The sequence below is a fragment of the Triticum urartu genome, chromosome 1, assembly GCF_003073215.2.
Source record: "Triticum urartu cultivar G1812 chromosome 1, Tu2.1, whole genome shotgun sequence".
Lineage (NCBI taxonomy): Eukaryota > Viridiplantae > Streptophyta > Magnoliopsida > Poales > Poaceae > Triticum > Triticum urartu.
In genome coordinates, this window is record NC_053022.1 from 329,485,699 (window position 1) to 329,501,214 (window position 15,516).

Consider the following 15,516-nt stretch of genomic DNA (forward strand, 5'->3'; position numbering starts at 1 on the left):
TTTTTGACAAGTTCAAGGGATTGACTACGATGAGACTTTCTCACCCGTAGCGATGCTTAAGTCTGTCCGAATCATGTTAGCAATTGCTGCATTTTATGATTATGAAATTTGGCAAATGGATGTCAAAACTGTATTTCTGAATGGATTTCTGGAAGAAGAGTTGTATATGATACAACCGGAAGGTTTTGTCAATCCTAAAGGTGCTAACAAAATATGTAAGCTCCAGCGATCCATCTATGGATTGGTGCAAGCATCTCGGAGTTGGAATATACGCTTTGATAAGTTGATCAAAGAATATAGTTTTATACAGACTTGCGGTGAAGCATGTATTTACAAGAAGTGAGTGGGGGCACTACAACATTTCTGATAAGTATATGTGAATGACATATTGTTGATCGGAAATAATGTAGAATTATTCTTCAAAGCATAAAGGAGTGTTTGAAAGGAGTTTTTCAAAGAAAAACCTCGGTGAAGCTGCTTACATATTGAGCATCAAGATCTATAGAGATAGATCAAGACGCTTGATAAGTTTTTTCAATGAGTACATACCTTGACAAGATTTTGAAGTAGTTCAAAATGGAACAGTCAAAGAAAGAGTTCTTGCCTGTGTTATAAGGTGTGAAATTGAGTAAGACTCAAATCCCGACCACGGGAGAAGATAGAAAGAGAATGAAAGTCATTCCCTATGCCTCAGCCATAGGTTCTATAAAATATGCCATGCTGTGTATCAGATCTATTGTATACCCGACACTGTTTTTGGCAAGGGAGTACAATAGTGATCTAGGAGTATATCACTGGACAGCGGTCAAAATTATCCTTAGTGGAATAAGGATATGTTTCTCGATTATGCAGGTGACAAAAGGTTCGTCGTAAAGAGTTACGTCGATTCAAGTTTTGACATCGATCTGGATGACTCTAAGTCTCGATCTAGATACATATTGAAAGTGGGAGCAATTAGCTAGAGTAGCTCCGTGCAGAGCATTGTTGACATAGAAATTTGCGAAATACATACGGATCTGAATGTGGCAGACCCGTAGACTAAACTTCTCTCACAAGCAAAACATGATCACACCTTGGTACTCTTTGGGTGTTAATCGCATAGCGATGTGAACTAGATTATTGACTCTAGTAAACCCTTTGGGTGTTGGTCACATGACGATGTGAACTATGGGTGTTAATCACATGGTGATGTGAACTATTGGTGTTAAATCACATGGCGATGTGAACTAGATTATTGACCCTAGTGCAATTGGGAGACTGAAGGAAATATGCCCTAGAGGCAATAATAAAGTTATTATTTATTTCCTTATTTCATGATAAATGTTTATTATTCATGCTTGAATTGTATTAACCGGAAACATAATACATGTGTGAATACATAGACAAACATAGTGTCGCTAGTATGCCTCTACTTGACTAGCTCGTTGAATCAATGATGGTTATGTTTCCTAACCATAGACATGAGTTCATTTTATTAACGGGATCGCATCATTAGAGAATGATATGATTGACTTTACCCATCCGTTAGGTTAGCACGATGATCGTTTAGTTTGTTGCTATTGCTTTCTTCATGACTTATACATGTTCCTATGACTATGAGATTATGCAACTCCCGTTTACCGGAGGAACACTTTGTTTGCTATCAAACGTCACAATGTAACTGGTTGATTATAAAGGTGCTCTATAGGTGTCTCCGAAGGTACTTGTTGAGTTGGCGTATTTCGAGATTATGATTTGTCACTCCGATTGTCGGAGAGGTATCTCTGGGCCCACTCGGTAATGCACATCACTATAAGCCTTGCAAAGCATTGTAACTAATGAGTTAGTTGCGGGATGATGTATTACAGAACGAGTAAAGAGACTTGCCGGTAACGAGATTGAACTAGGTATTGAGATACCGACGATCGAATCTCGGGCAAGTAACATACCGATGACAATGGGAACAACGTATGTTGTTATGCGGTTTGACCGATAAAGATCTTCGTAGAATATGTAGGAGCCAATATGAGCATCCAGATTCCGCTATTGGTTATTGACCGAAAACGTGTCTCGGCAATGTCTACATAGTTCTCGAACCCGTAGGGTCCGCACGCTTAAAGTTCGATGACGGTTATATTATGAGATTATGTGTTTTGATGTACCAAAGGTAGTTCGGAGTCCCGGATGTGATCACAGACATGACAAGGAGTCTCGAAATGGTCGAGACATGAAGATTGATATATTGGACGACTATATTCGGACACCGGAATGGTTCCGGGGGTTATCGGATATATACCAGAGTACCGGAGGGTTACCGGAACCCCCCGGGGGTTATTGGGCCTCATGGGCCCAAATGGTGGAAGAGGAGAGGCGACAGGAGGTGGAGCGCGCCCCCCTTGCCCCAATTCGAATTGGGGAAGGGAAGGGGGCGGCGGCGGCGGCCCCCCTTCTCCTTCCTTCTCTCCACCTCCTCCTTCCCCCTTCTCCTAGTTGGAATAGGAAAGGGGGGCAAAACCTACTTGGAGTAGGATTGCCCCCCTTGGCCGGCCCACTCTCCCCCCCCCCTTTATATACGGAGGAGGGGCGCACCCCATATACACAACAATTGATCTCTTAGATCTTTTAGCCGTGTGCGGTGCCCCCCTCCACCATAATCCACCTAGATCATATCGTAGCGGTGCTTAGGCGAAGCCCTGCGTCGGTAGAATATCATCATCGTCACCACGCCGTCGTGCTGACGAAACTCTCCCTCAAAGTTCGGCTGGATCGGAATTCGAGGGACGTCATCGAGTTGAACGTGTGCAGAACTCGGAGGTGCCGTGCGTTCGGTGCTTGATCGGTCGGATCATGTAGACGTACGACTACATCAACCGCGTTTTACTAACGCTTCCGCTTTCGGTCTATGAGAGTACGTGGACAACACTCTCCCCTCTCGTTGCTATGCATCACCATGATCTTGCGTGTGCGTAGGAATTTTTTTGAAATTACTACGTTCCCCAACAATGTGCCATGTCAAAAAATTGATCAATAATTGTTTCTTTAATTATCATTTTTATGAACTTTACTATCCTTTTTAAAAAATAATCCTATAACTTGATGGTGCAAAACTACTCTAAATAACCAAGAAAAGGAACGGAGGGTGGGTTCATTCTTCTTCTTTTAGCAACAATACATTGTCATGAGGAAAATATAAGTGGTTTCTACTCCAAAATGACCAATATGTTTCCCACGAGAACACAAACAATTTATGAATTTGTCTTGTTATATTTTGCTTGGAATTAAATAATCCCAAAATGTCGTCCATTCATATAATTTCCTACATGCATTGTATTTTTTACCTTTTTATAAAGGTAGACAATGTCCAACCTTCAAAATTGGCATTATATGAACAATTTGATAGTTTAGGCTTCAGGTTCGAACCAATCCACCCCTCTTAGGTTTAATCAAACAGAATTGCATTACTCAATTTGTGTGAACATTTGCATGTCTTGTTAAACACACCGCCAATCAGATCGAAATTACCACTAAAAATCGGCCTCGACAACTTACCAATCAACGAAGGACGTATTGTAGCTTTCAGCGGCGACGGCCACCAGTGTCACCGCCTAGTGCGGGTAATCCAGCCCAATCTGATGACTCCATGCTTATTCAATGTTAATCTTACACTTGTTGCCCCCTTGAAAAAAGGCGTGGACTCGCACTAATATACTCGTATGATTTTGATCAGCGTAGTGCAACACGATGACAATGGTAAGCTGGTGGTGATATGTCCAGGAACAGTCGGCAATCTCCATCTCCTTTGTCGAACTGAAGAGTTGGAAGAAGGAGGCACGTAATACTCTCTCTCCGTTCCAAAATATGACGTACATATTTTTTTGCGAAAGCCAAAAACATGTACATTTGATCAGGATTGTAAAATAAAATATCATCATCTAGATAAAAAGTAAATAACGTACAAAAATACATTTCATGATGGATCTAATGATACGCGCAATTTAATTATTCTAGATATCGATAATTTTTCTGAAAATTAGATCAAATATGCACATGTTTAAATTTTTTGATTTTTTTGCGGATTTGGAAAAAATATACACCTTATAATTTGATGAAACCGAAATAATGGTAGTATCTAACTTATCTGGAAGGATCGTTTGGACCTTCCGGTCCCTGTCACGCTCACGCCAGGATTTGTTCGGTAAGGTTTTGTCTGATCTAAATCATGGTTTAGTAATCTCCACGTCAGCTCAAGATTCCAAAAGGAACATATTAATTTCGTTTCAAAAAAAAAATGCCTAGCTGGATAGATTTGCGGGCGCAAGTCCCATCCCATCTATCGCTAACCCTCTACAGCCCCCCACCAACATAGACTGCATCAGTGCAAGAATCCGCCACGCCCTTCGATCGACAGAGAACAGAAGAGGAAGAATCGGACACGTACTGACCGAACTCCATGATGACCCGTCCATGCTGTACTCCGTTCGACCTCACCTGGATATACGGGATGGTACCTCTGACACGTGTAGACGGGACGGGCGGTGCGTGGCGGGAGCTGCTCGCGGCGGACGGTCCCAAACGCGCCACGATTCGAGCGACCAACTTATGCTTCCAGCTTTCCGTGCCAGGAAATAAATGAGCCGCAACAAATAGCGAGTTCGCTGTTGCCGGAAGGACAAAAATGGATTCCCGCCTACCACTACAGTGGCGCGAACAGATCGACGAGAAACCGAGGCGCCACGTTGATGTCCGATCAGATCCGAAGAGCGCACACATAAATATCGCGTGCAGGCGTACACAAACATCACACGTCTGAATGATTAGCGTACAAAATAGATGGATTCATATGACATGTCAGCGTCCCGTTCGGTCGTACGTAGCATACCGCGAGCCGACGTCGAGAACCGGAGATCTCCACTTCTCCAGCTAGCTAGCTAGCACACTGCACACACAAAGAACTTGCCTGCCAGGTGCCAGCACAAAGCTGCGGGGGGCGTCGACGTTCACGGCCTGGCCCCGCATGCCAATGTCTCTGTCGTCCTAAAATATCACCCTGCCACGCCGCAGCCGATGAGAGCGCAGCCAGTCGGGCGTGGATCCGAGTCAGCGCCGACGGGAAACGGGAGACGTGGCGGCTGGCTGCCGGCTGCTGTATTGCGTACAATGTTTTTCGCGAGATTATCTTAGGATGATGACGATCATGATCCCGAGCATAAAACTTTGGGATGATGACGTGTTGCTCATTGATGCTGATTGCTGAGTGGCACTACTAGTATTTTTTTTAAAAAAAATCGGGTAGGTGCTTGGAAGTGAAAGCATTTTTGGTTAATCTTGGCTTCACATGCTGCGAGAAGTGAAACCACAGGATGTGTTGGAAAGCAGCTATGATTAAAGTAATTCTTGCTCGATGTCTCCTCCGGCAAAGATTACTTTTTCCCGACACTCGGTCGGAAACTCCAATTTTGACAGAGACATCCTCAGAGTAATTACTGTAGTTGTACTGGAGTACTCATAAATTCCGTTGTTGTTTGTCAACAGTCGTACAACCCGGAGGACCGAGCACACAATTTACACCCTTGTTTCCCTGCCGATTTGGTTGAAAAATTGCCGGTCACGCTCACGCGTCCCGACGACGTTTTACCATGCCATACGTACGCCATGAGAAATACTCGCCGTGCTCCAAGCTGCAGCACGTTCAAAGCAAGTGGCCTAGCCCCTGCCGTCACCGAGGTGAGTTGATGGAAATTGACCCGGCCGGAGGAGTTGACGGTGCCGGATCGCCGACGAACACCCAAACAAACCACCGTGCGCGCCCCATGCCTCGTCTCTCATCGGATTTGGTCTCAGCCACCGCACGGCATAGACCACAGTTCGCTACCCTCCAGAGTTTTCAGTGGGCGCGTGCGTCGACCCACCAGCCACCGGCGCCGCCTGGTGTTTTCGGGCAAATGAAAGTCCCGTTTTCAGACGCGAGATCTATTTTAATCTTGATGTGGGCGATACGCGCCCCAGCAGCTCCCTGATGCCTCTGATCTGTACATATGCAGCTGAGTTATGCGGATGATTAATCAATAATGTAGCGTGCACCACGTGCATCTGATTAGCAGAAGGAACGCATATGTTCGGTCAGAGTTGCATTGCTCCGGTGAGGTGTCTGGCACACACTGACACACTCATGTGACTGCATGCATTTGTGTATGACCAAACCAACGCGGAATCCGGGAGCGACATATGATTGTCCCAACGGAATTAGGCAGACCGTGAGATCAGTCCTCAGCAATGCCTGCCGCGAACACTGTTAGCATGCATGCGGCCTAAGTTAGACATATGTGTTTTACGGTGATTGGGTTAGTACTCGGAGTACTTAGCAGTACCTACATGTCTGATCACGTCTGATTTTTATTAGCCGTCAGATTTTGCGGGGAATTTTAATTGATTAAATTTAATATGTTAATTGCGATAAGGGCATAATGGTCCAGGGGGAAATATCTTTTCTTGAACCGATCACCTGAGGACCAGATCCATGTCTACTCGATCCAGTTCAGAATCCTCCTCCGATCTATTCGTCGCCGCTCGCCGCTCCTGACCTTCTCCGTCCTCGACCTGCCTGGCGAGAGGAATAAATTCATCGTCCTCGTCCTCCACCCAACCAACCCCAGCCCCCCACGCCGTCACCGAAGAAGAAGAAGGCCGGATCTGCCGGCTGAATCGGCGGCGACCGCGGCGGGCGATCCCATCTCTTCGCGCATACCATCCTTAAGGTATGAATTCGGCTTGGCGTTCTGCTCGTTCTCTTGGCCGTTGCGCCCCTCCACCGTGCATGCAGTACAACCTCAACCCCACAAGATCCGGGTACGGACTAGAACAACGAATGGAAAGCTTCATCGTGGCATAGTTTCTCTTGAGCTAATCGCATCATGTTTGTTTAAGTAAGATGTTGAGGGCATTGCTTACTTCCTTTGGTACCGCAGAAAAAAAAGTGACTTACTTGACGTTTGAGATGAGATATACTAAAGGAAGATGAGATACTGGTTCCATAGTTCACTTAATTTAGTTTATTAAAGTCATCATCACTTTAGGTTTGCATAGTGCATGAAATATAGTTTAAAGGAAGATGAGATACTACTTGTTGGACGTTGATGATTGGTTTCCCTCACATGTCAAACGAGCAAAGTCTTTTCCATGCACTTGTCTTTGCCTATGAGCTATTTTACACCTGCAACATTGATAAACAGAAAGATGTTGATGATTGGTTTCCCTCACATGTCATATGCAGGAAGACATGGCGTATGCAAGTGATGAGAGTATGTTCAAGTATCTAAATGTTGTCAGCAAGATGTTTGATAGTGAGGCTGAAGGCTATGAATTCTACAACAAATATGCTCTTGAAAAAGGTTTTAGTGTGAGGAAAAGCTATGTTGAGTGGGATGGATCCAACAAATACATAATTTTAAGGAAAATTGTGTGTAGTCGTCAAGGGTTTCGCGAAGAGAAGCACATGAAAAGAAAGATGGAAGATAGAAAGAGGAGGCCACGAAGTTTAACTCGTGTTGGGTGTAATGCTAAATTGGTCATTACGAGACAGGAGGAAACCGGTCGGTGGTTTGTCAAGGATTTCATCGATGAGCACAGCCATCCTTTAGCCCCACGGGATCTTTCTTGTCTGCTGCGTTCGCATAGACGAATTAGCGATGAGCAGAAAGCGGACATTGCGGACATGGAAAAATGTGGGATCCGCAAATACCGTATTATGGATATTTTGTGCTTTCAATACGGTGGATTTGATAATGTTGGATGCATAAAGAGGGACGTTTATAATTTCTGCCATGCTAATAAGCAGGAGACAATCAGTGCCGGTGATGCTAATACGGTGATCATGCACATGATGGCGAGACAAGAGCGAGATGTGGATTTTTTCTTCAAGTACTTGGTAGACGAGCATGGCCATCTGAAGGGACTGTTCTGGGTTGATAGTCAGTCGCGACTTGACTACGAGGCTTTCGGAGACGTCATTGTTTTCGATAGCACATACAGAACCAACAAATACAATCTTCCATTCATGTCGTTTGTCGGGTTGAATCACCACCGCAACACTGTTATTTTTGGCTGTGGTATAATTTCTCATGAAACAAGCCAGGCATACGAGTGGATGTTGCGGACCTTTTCTGATTGCATGGCACAGAAGCATCCAATATCTGTGATCACAGATGGGGACCTTGCAATGCAGAGAGCAATAAGGGTGGTCTGGCCAGACTCAAACCATAGACTATGTATATGGCACATTCAGTAGAACATTGTACGCCATCTGCATGATGACGACGTAAAGGAGGAATTCAGATCTTTCATTTATGATACTTTTTCCATTGAAGAGCATGAGATAAAATGGATACAATTCTTACAATGGAATAAAGTAACCAGTGAGGAGTCTTGGCTGCATCAGATGTATCAGACGAGAAAGTTGTGGTGTGCTCCATATCTTGAGGGGCGTTGTTTCCTAGGATTGAGCAGCAATCAGAGGAGTGAGAGCTTGAACTCTATGCTACATACGCATCTTGAGGGTACGATGTCGTTGTTTGAAATGCTAGAGCACTATGAGCATTGCCTTGCGTCACAACGGATTAACGAAGCTCTCCATGACGTCGAAGCCTTGCAGTCCGTTCCATTTACAGAGGAAAATGCTTCACCGCTTGAGAAACACGCCGCAACAGTTTTCACACCTAGTGTCTTTAAGATGGTGTTATGGAGCATAGATGCTGTCAGCAAATGTCAGATCAGAGAGATACTAGATGGATCAGAAGATTCCACTTATGTTGTGTCCAAGCAGGAAAGAATGGATAAAAAGTTTGGAGTGCGCATTGAAGAGCAAGGAGGTCTTTTGCACAGGGTGAGTTGTTCTTGCCGTAAGCTGGAATGCGCAGGCACACCATGTTCCCACATTTTTTACATGTTGGGGATTTTAAAACAAATAATTCTGCCAGGTTGTTGCGTTCCCACTAGGTGGACTATGAATGCAAAATGTGCATACGCACCTACCAGAAAAAACCAGATGTATGACTATTCGGTAAGCCTGCAGAGGTACCGCGAGTTGCGGAATTGTAGTCACGCCGCAAGTTTCAAGGCATGCCACTCTGATGAGGACCATCACCGTCTAAAGATGCTTTTGCAAGCACAACATCATAGCAAGCAATCAAGTTTTGAACAAGCTGACAGCAAGGAGTCAACTAATGCTCAGCATAACAGCATTAGGTTTGGCCCGTTGATGCCGCACTCGGAGAAAGTTGATAAGGTTCTGGATCCCGTGCATGTGCCAGAACGAGGTGCACCGAAGAAAAGGCTGCAGGCAAAGACAAAGAAGTCAAGATCACAGAATATCTGTGGGTATTGCAAGAAACCAGGTCACAATCGACGTAAATGCGCTAAATTGCTAGAGGTACGAAATATGTTCATATTTATTTTTTGCATGTGTTTTACACATAATTGATGTCCATGTGATTTATTGTATTCTTCTATGTAGGATCTCGAGGCTGAACTGTGATATCTACATACAACATGAACCGATGATGAGCCAGAGAACGTCGTGTGCCATTCAGCGTTGTGTGATGTGGTCTTTCGTGACAGTAATTTAGTGTAGTGCGGTTGTACTGCCATGTTACTGTATTAGTTTGACATCTTTCGTTTTCATTTTCTGTGTGTATCATTTGATGTCCAACTTTAAGAATGATGATGTATTTCGAACAAGAATAAGGGCTAGCATGGAGCACTTGTTATTGTCGAGTAATAATTATTGTGATGTATTTCTGTACGCACACACGGCCGCCAGACGAATCTCCCGCGCGAACCCACAGTCTTCATGGTTGGCTCGGTGCGTGTCCATCGTTTAGGCGAGACTACCGACGCCATGCATGCATGGCAGGCCGTTTTCCTACGTCGACCCAAACACCGGCCCATCCGAGGTTGCAGCTCCGGACGGCCCACGTCGCGTACGATCTCGCACGTTGTTCTCGTCTAACTAAAAATAGTCCCACCTCGCCCCTCGAGCAGCTCCTTTACCTGCATAAATACCTTCATCGAGGTGATTTTAGCAAGCGTTGGTCCTCATTGTAGGATGAATATGATTCTTCACCCTTACTATGGTTGTCATGCATATTCTTTATTTATAGAGCAATAATGACTGACGTATTTTTTAAATAAGCGGGGCACACTGGGGTGTGCTTGGAAATCTTTGAGAAACCTCCATGCACGTTCATCTTCGCTGCAGGCAAATCGGGCGGCAGCCGCTGTGCCAGTAGCTGTCAAGGCCTTGATGAATCACTATTCACATGCAGGTCCCCGACTCTTGCATGCAGGTCCCAAATTATCTTGTACATGGTGACCCACATGTGCCAAACATGTCTATGAAAGAAAATTTTGAAAAAAATTATTTTACAATGCCCCCTTGAGGCATAGACCGATGTTTTCAGCAGTCAGTCTAGAGGGCATTATAAATTCAAAAAAATTCAAAAAAAAATAAAAACTTGGAAACCTAGTTTTGTTTGTGGAAGAGATCATCTGTGCCAAAATTGAGGTGATTTGGAGGTGGTCGAAAAATGCCCGCATTCCGGAGGGACCATTTTGTCTAACTTAAGCCAGTTTTTGAAAAAGGTGAATTTTTCCACCACCTCCAAATCACCCAAATTTTCTTGTACATGATGACCCACATGTGCCAAACATGTCTATGAAAGAAAATTTTGAAAAAAAAATTATTTTACAATGCCTCCTTGAGGCATAGACCGATGTTTTCAGCAGTCAGTCTAGAGGGCATTATAAATTCAAAAAAATTCAAAAAAATAGAAAAACTTGGAAACCTAGTTTTGTTTGTGGAATAGATCATCTGTGCCAAAATTGAGGTGATTTGGAGGTGGTCAAAAAAATGCCCGCATTCCGGAGGGACCATTTGGTCCAACTTAAGCCAGTTTTTGAAAAAAGGTGAATTTTTCCACCACCTCCAAATCACCCAAATTTTCTTGTACATGATGACCCACATGTGCCAAACATGTCTATGAAAGAAAATTTTGAAAAAATTAATTTTACAATGCCCCTTGAGGCATAGACCGATGTTTTCAGCAGTCAGTCTAGAGGGCATTATAAATTCAAAAAGATTCAAAAAAATATAAAAACTTGGAAACCTAGTTTTGTTTGTGGAAGAGATCATTTGTGCCAAAACTGAGGTGATTTGGAGGTGGTCAAAAAAAATGCCCGCATTCCGGAGGGACCATTTGGTCTAACTTAAGCCAGTTTTTGAAAAAGGTGAATTTTTCCACCACCTCCAAATCACCCAAATTTTCTTATACATGGTAACCCACATGTGCCAAACATGTCTATGAAAGAAAATTTTGAAAAAAATAATTTTACAATGCCCCCTTGAGGCATAGACCGTTGTTTTCAGCAGTCAGTCTAGAGGGCATTATAAATTCAAAAAAATTCAAAAAAATACAAAAACTTGGAAACCTAGTTTTGTTTGTGGAAGAGATCATCGTGCCAAAATTGAGGTGATTTGGAGGGACTACTGGTGCGCCACTGGATGTTGTTTTGGCTGATGTTGTTTTGGTGCTGTTTTGGTGCCATTTTGGATGGCTGCAGTGACTGTTTTGGTGCCATTTTTGTTCTCCTAATGTGGTTGCAGTGATCATTAATTTTAAAGCAAAATATGGCTGTTATTTTTTTGTTTTGTTTCAGAAACAGGAGAAACCAAAGGGCCCACGTCTCCCCTCCAGAGTTTTCGAGGGCCAAAGGGCAGGACGTTTGAGTTTTGGAGGCAACTCCCCACGTCTCCCCTCCACTGGCAACTCCCCACGACCACGACGCAGGTAACTCCCCTCCTATTCCATTGCCGCTCCATCTTCCTCCCTCTGCCTCCCTCCTCATTCCTTTGCCGCTCCATCTTCCTCCCTCTGCCTCCCTCTGCCTCCACCATCAAGCAACTCCCCTCTGCCTCCACCATCGCTGGCCAGGAGGGCAATGGCGGAGGAATCGTGGAGCAACTCCCCTCTGCCTGCCAAGAGAATGGCGGAGGCATCGTGGAGCAACTCCCCTCCGTCTGCCAAGCATCACCATGGTGAGGCGTCTGGCAAGGAGCCGCTGGTGGTCGACAACGACGTTCCGGTCCCCGGGCAGAAGCAGGACTACACCGTGCCGCTCATGGTTGATATCCACCTGAAGGAGAAGCTGGATGTCGTATGCACCAGCAATCCAGACGAAGCCGACAAGAGGATCCGCGACATGAGGAGGAGGCTCGGCGACATGGTTTCTCGGTCGATCGGCGTTGATGTCGAGTATACCAGGGAAGACGAACCTCCGCAAATGGCTGCAGTTCTGCAGTTATGCATGGAGGATCTCGTCCTGGTATACCACATCACCACGGCAACCAAATGGTAAAAACATCCAGTTCTGAAGTTTTTGAAGTTCTGAAGTTTCTGTCTAATTAGTAGTTTCTGAAGTTTCTGAAGTAGATGCAATAGTTCTGAAGTTCTGAAGTAGATGCAATACTAGTTCTGAAGTTCTGAAGTTTCTGTCTAATTAGTAGTTTCTGAAGTAGATGCAATAGTTCTGAAGTTCTGAAGTAGATGCAATACTAGTTCTGAAGTTCTGAAGTTTCTGTCTAATTAGTAGTTTCTAAAGTTTCTGAAGTAGATGCAATAGTTCTGAAGTTCTGAAGTAGATGCAATACTAGTTCTGAAGTTCTGAAGTTTCTGTCTAATTAGTAGTTTCTGAAGTTTCTGAAGTTTCTGAAGTAGATGAAATAGTTCTGAAGTTCTGAAGTAGATGCAATACTAGTTCTGAAGTTCTGAAGTAGATGCAATACTACTTCTGAAGTTTCTGTCTAATTAGTAGTTTCTGAAGTTTTTGAAGTAGATGAATTTGATGCACCAGATTAATTTGATGCAGGACCAAGGAACTCCGCTCGCTCCTACAGGAGAAGAAGCTGTACACCTTTGTTGGCTTCTCCATTCGAGGTGACAAGGAGAAGGTGAAGTTGTTTGGTTTGGAGAACAACCCCGACAAGTACATCGACATGCAGCGCAAATGGAGAGTTCCAAACAATGGAAAGAAGTGGCAGTCTTTGGCTGAGTTTGCAGCCAGCCTCATCCACCCATCCTACAAGGAAATGAAGGGGAAGATCAACAAGAAATTGGACCACAAACGATGGGGGTACAGCCCACTGCCAGACAACCTCATCGAGTACGCAGCGAAAGATGCGTACGTCACCTACGAGGCATGGAAGAAAATCGAAACCGTCAAAGAAGGTTTGGAGCAATGGCAAGAGGCGGAGGATCATTGGGATGACCCCTACTACTGGGGATATTGAGTTGTTTGTTGTATTATGTGTCTCAGTTTGTAGTTATGTGGTTGAACAACTTTGCTTTTTTATGTTGAACAACTTTGCTTTTGTAATGATGAACAACTTTGATTTTGTTAAGTTGAACAAGTTTGCTTTTGTAATGATGAACAAGTTTGCTTTTGTTATGTAGTTATGTGATTGTTATGATGCTGGTGCAAAACACTTATGGTTGTGATGTGATGCTACTGCTATATAGTAGTGGCGCACCACATGACAGGTGCGCCATTAGTGTCCATTCCATCTATAGCCTTTTTCCTAATAGTGCAAAATGCAGCATGATGGACTGGCTGCAATGGAAATAATGGTGACAAATGCAAAAAATGAAATATGACAAAAAAGCCCGCCTACTTGCCGCTTAAAGTTCACAATTCAACGGCCTGCATATGACTAGTAACTCAATCATTTATTGGGCCAGGATGCAGAGGCCCGTCAGATTGTGATAACAGGTAGCAAGTAGGCCCACAGGGCAGGGACGGAGACGGCTAGTCAATGTGCTGCCCGCTTTAGAAAGGAACTTGAGAGGGAAAGCTCAGCCCGCTATATAAACCGGTGCTAGCTCCGCTCGCTCGGCGAGGTGGGACTAAACTCCCTGCACCCCTGAGATGTGCCCTGCGCGACGCTTGCTTGTGCCTAATTCGGATGGGCCGTCCCACGCCAGCCTCACCCATTGGGTCGCTGGATGGACCGTTGGGCCATCTCGTTGTCTGCGCCTGAGGCATGCATGCATGGGAATGGCGGCGACGTGGGTTTGCATGCGCGGGTGCCGGGCGTGAACTTTATCTATCCGAACTATGTTATGATTTCCACCCAAAAACAAGCTCGCGTGCGATGCGCTCCCGTGCGACGCACGCCTCTCGCATGATACACGATTCTGATGCGACTGCGTGCGAAGTTTTATAGATGGAAACTTCTTTAGATGCAATGCCATCTCAAAAACAACTCAGAAACAACTGTATGATTGATCATAAAACACATGCATTGTTGTTCAAAGAACTGTCTCATGAATAAATTGTACCATAATTGCGAACATAGTGTGAAACAGAAAAAAAAATGTTTGTTTGCAACAAAATAATCCTGGTTTGAAGCTTAAACTGGTTGAAAAACAATTGAGCCTACTCCATATTGTCTTCTGCACTGCCAAAATCCAGTGACCTCTTGCGTTGCGTCGTTGGAGATTGCGTCGGGCTTGGCGATGAGCCATGTGCTTCAATCTTTTTCTCTTTAACATCAATGTAACCATACAACTTAAGTTGTTCTTGGTCTTTCTCTGCCAACTCTCTAGCAAGACCCTCCACTCCTTGGATTCTCACTTCCTGTAGAAAACCATAGGAATTGTATTAGGAAGAACTCAAAAAAGACGTAGCCATAAACTAGATGCATGTAACATGTAAAATTTGAACCTCTGAATCAATGTCATCCTCGGGAAAACAACTCGTAGTTCTATTGTACACAATGTACAGGTGACATGTCTTGCTGCCATTCAGATCAGAAAGCATTTTCTGTACATCATCTGGTCCTGCAATCAAGAACATTCCTTCTGGCAGCTTCCACGCAGACCCGGGTAAGAAGTAGTACAGTTCTGCTCCCAGTTTACAACCAAAAGTATCTCTCATTTCACTCATAATGAGATCGTAGGTCACTTTGGCGGGTTCAAAAATTCTGACTTCTGCCGGGTGTTCATCAAAGTATGCTCTCGGATGGATGCATGCTCTATGTGGCACGAAGTTTGTCGGCCGAGCCAGTCAACGGACCGGATCGATGCTACCGGAGGGAATCCATTGTAGACCAACGCTCCATCAATGTCCGGTGGGTGTGCTACGTCCACCGTAAGACAAACATAGCTCCGTCAACCCTAAAACCCTTAAACCCTAAACCCTGATAACCCTAACCCCCCCCCACTAAACCGTAAAAACATTCAAAATTTTTCCCCACATGGAAACCATTATGCATGCATTCTCTATGGGGTCATGGGATGCCATGAAAAAAGTTTGGCATTATATGCGCAAGTACGATCTCTGACACGCGCATTTCCGGCCTAGCATGTCAACACCCCGAAAGCACTAGCTGGGTTCCTCACCTGTATGAAACCAACCCAACATTGATCCGGTCCAGTGGATGGATGCATGCTCTATGTGGCACGAAGTTTGTCGGCCGAGCCATTCAAC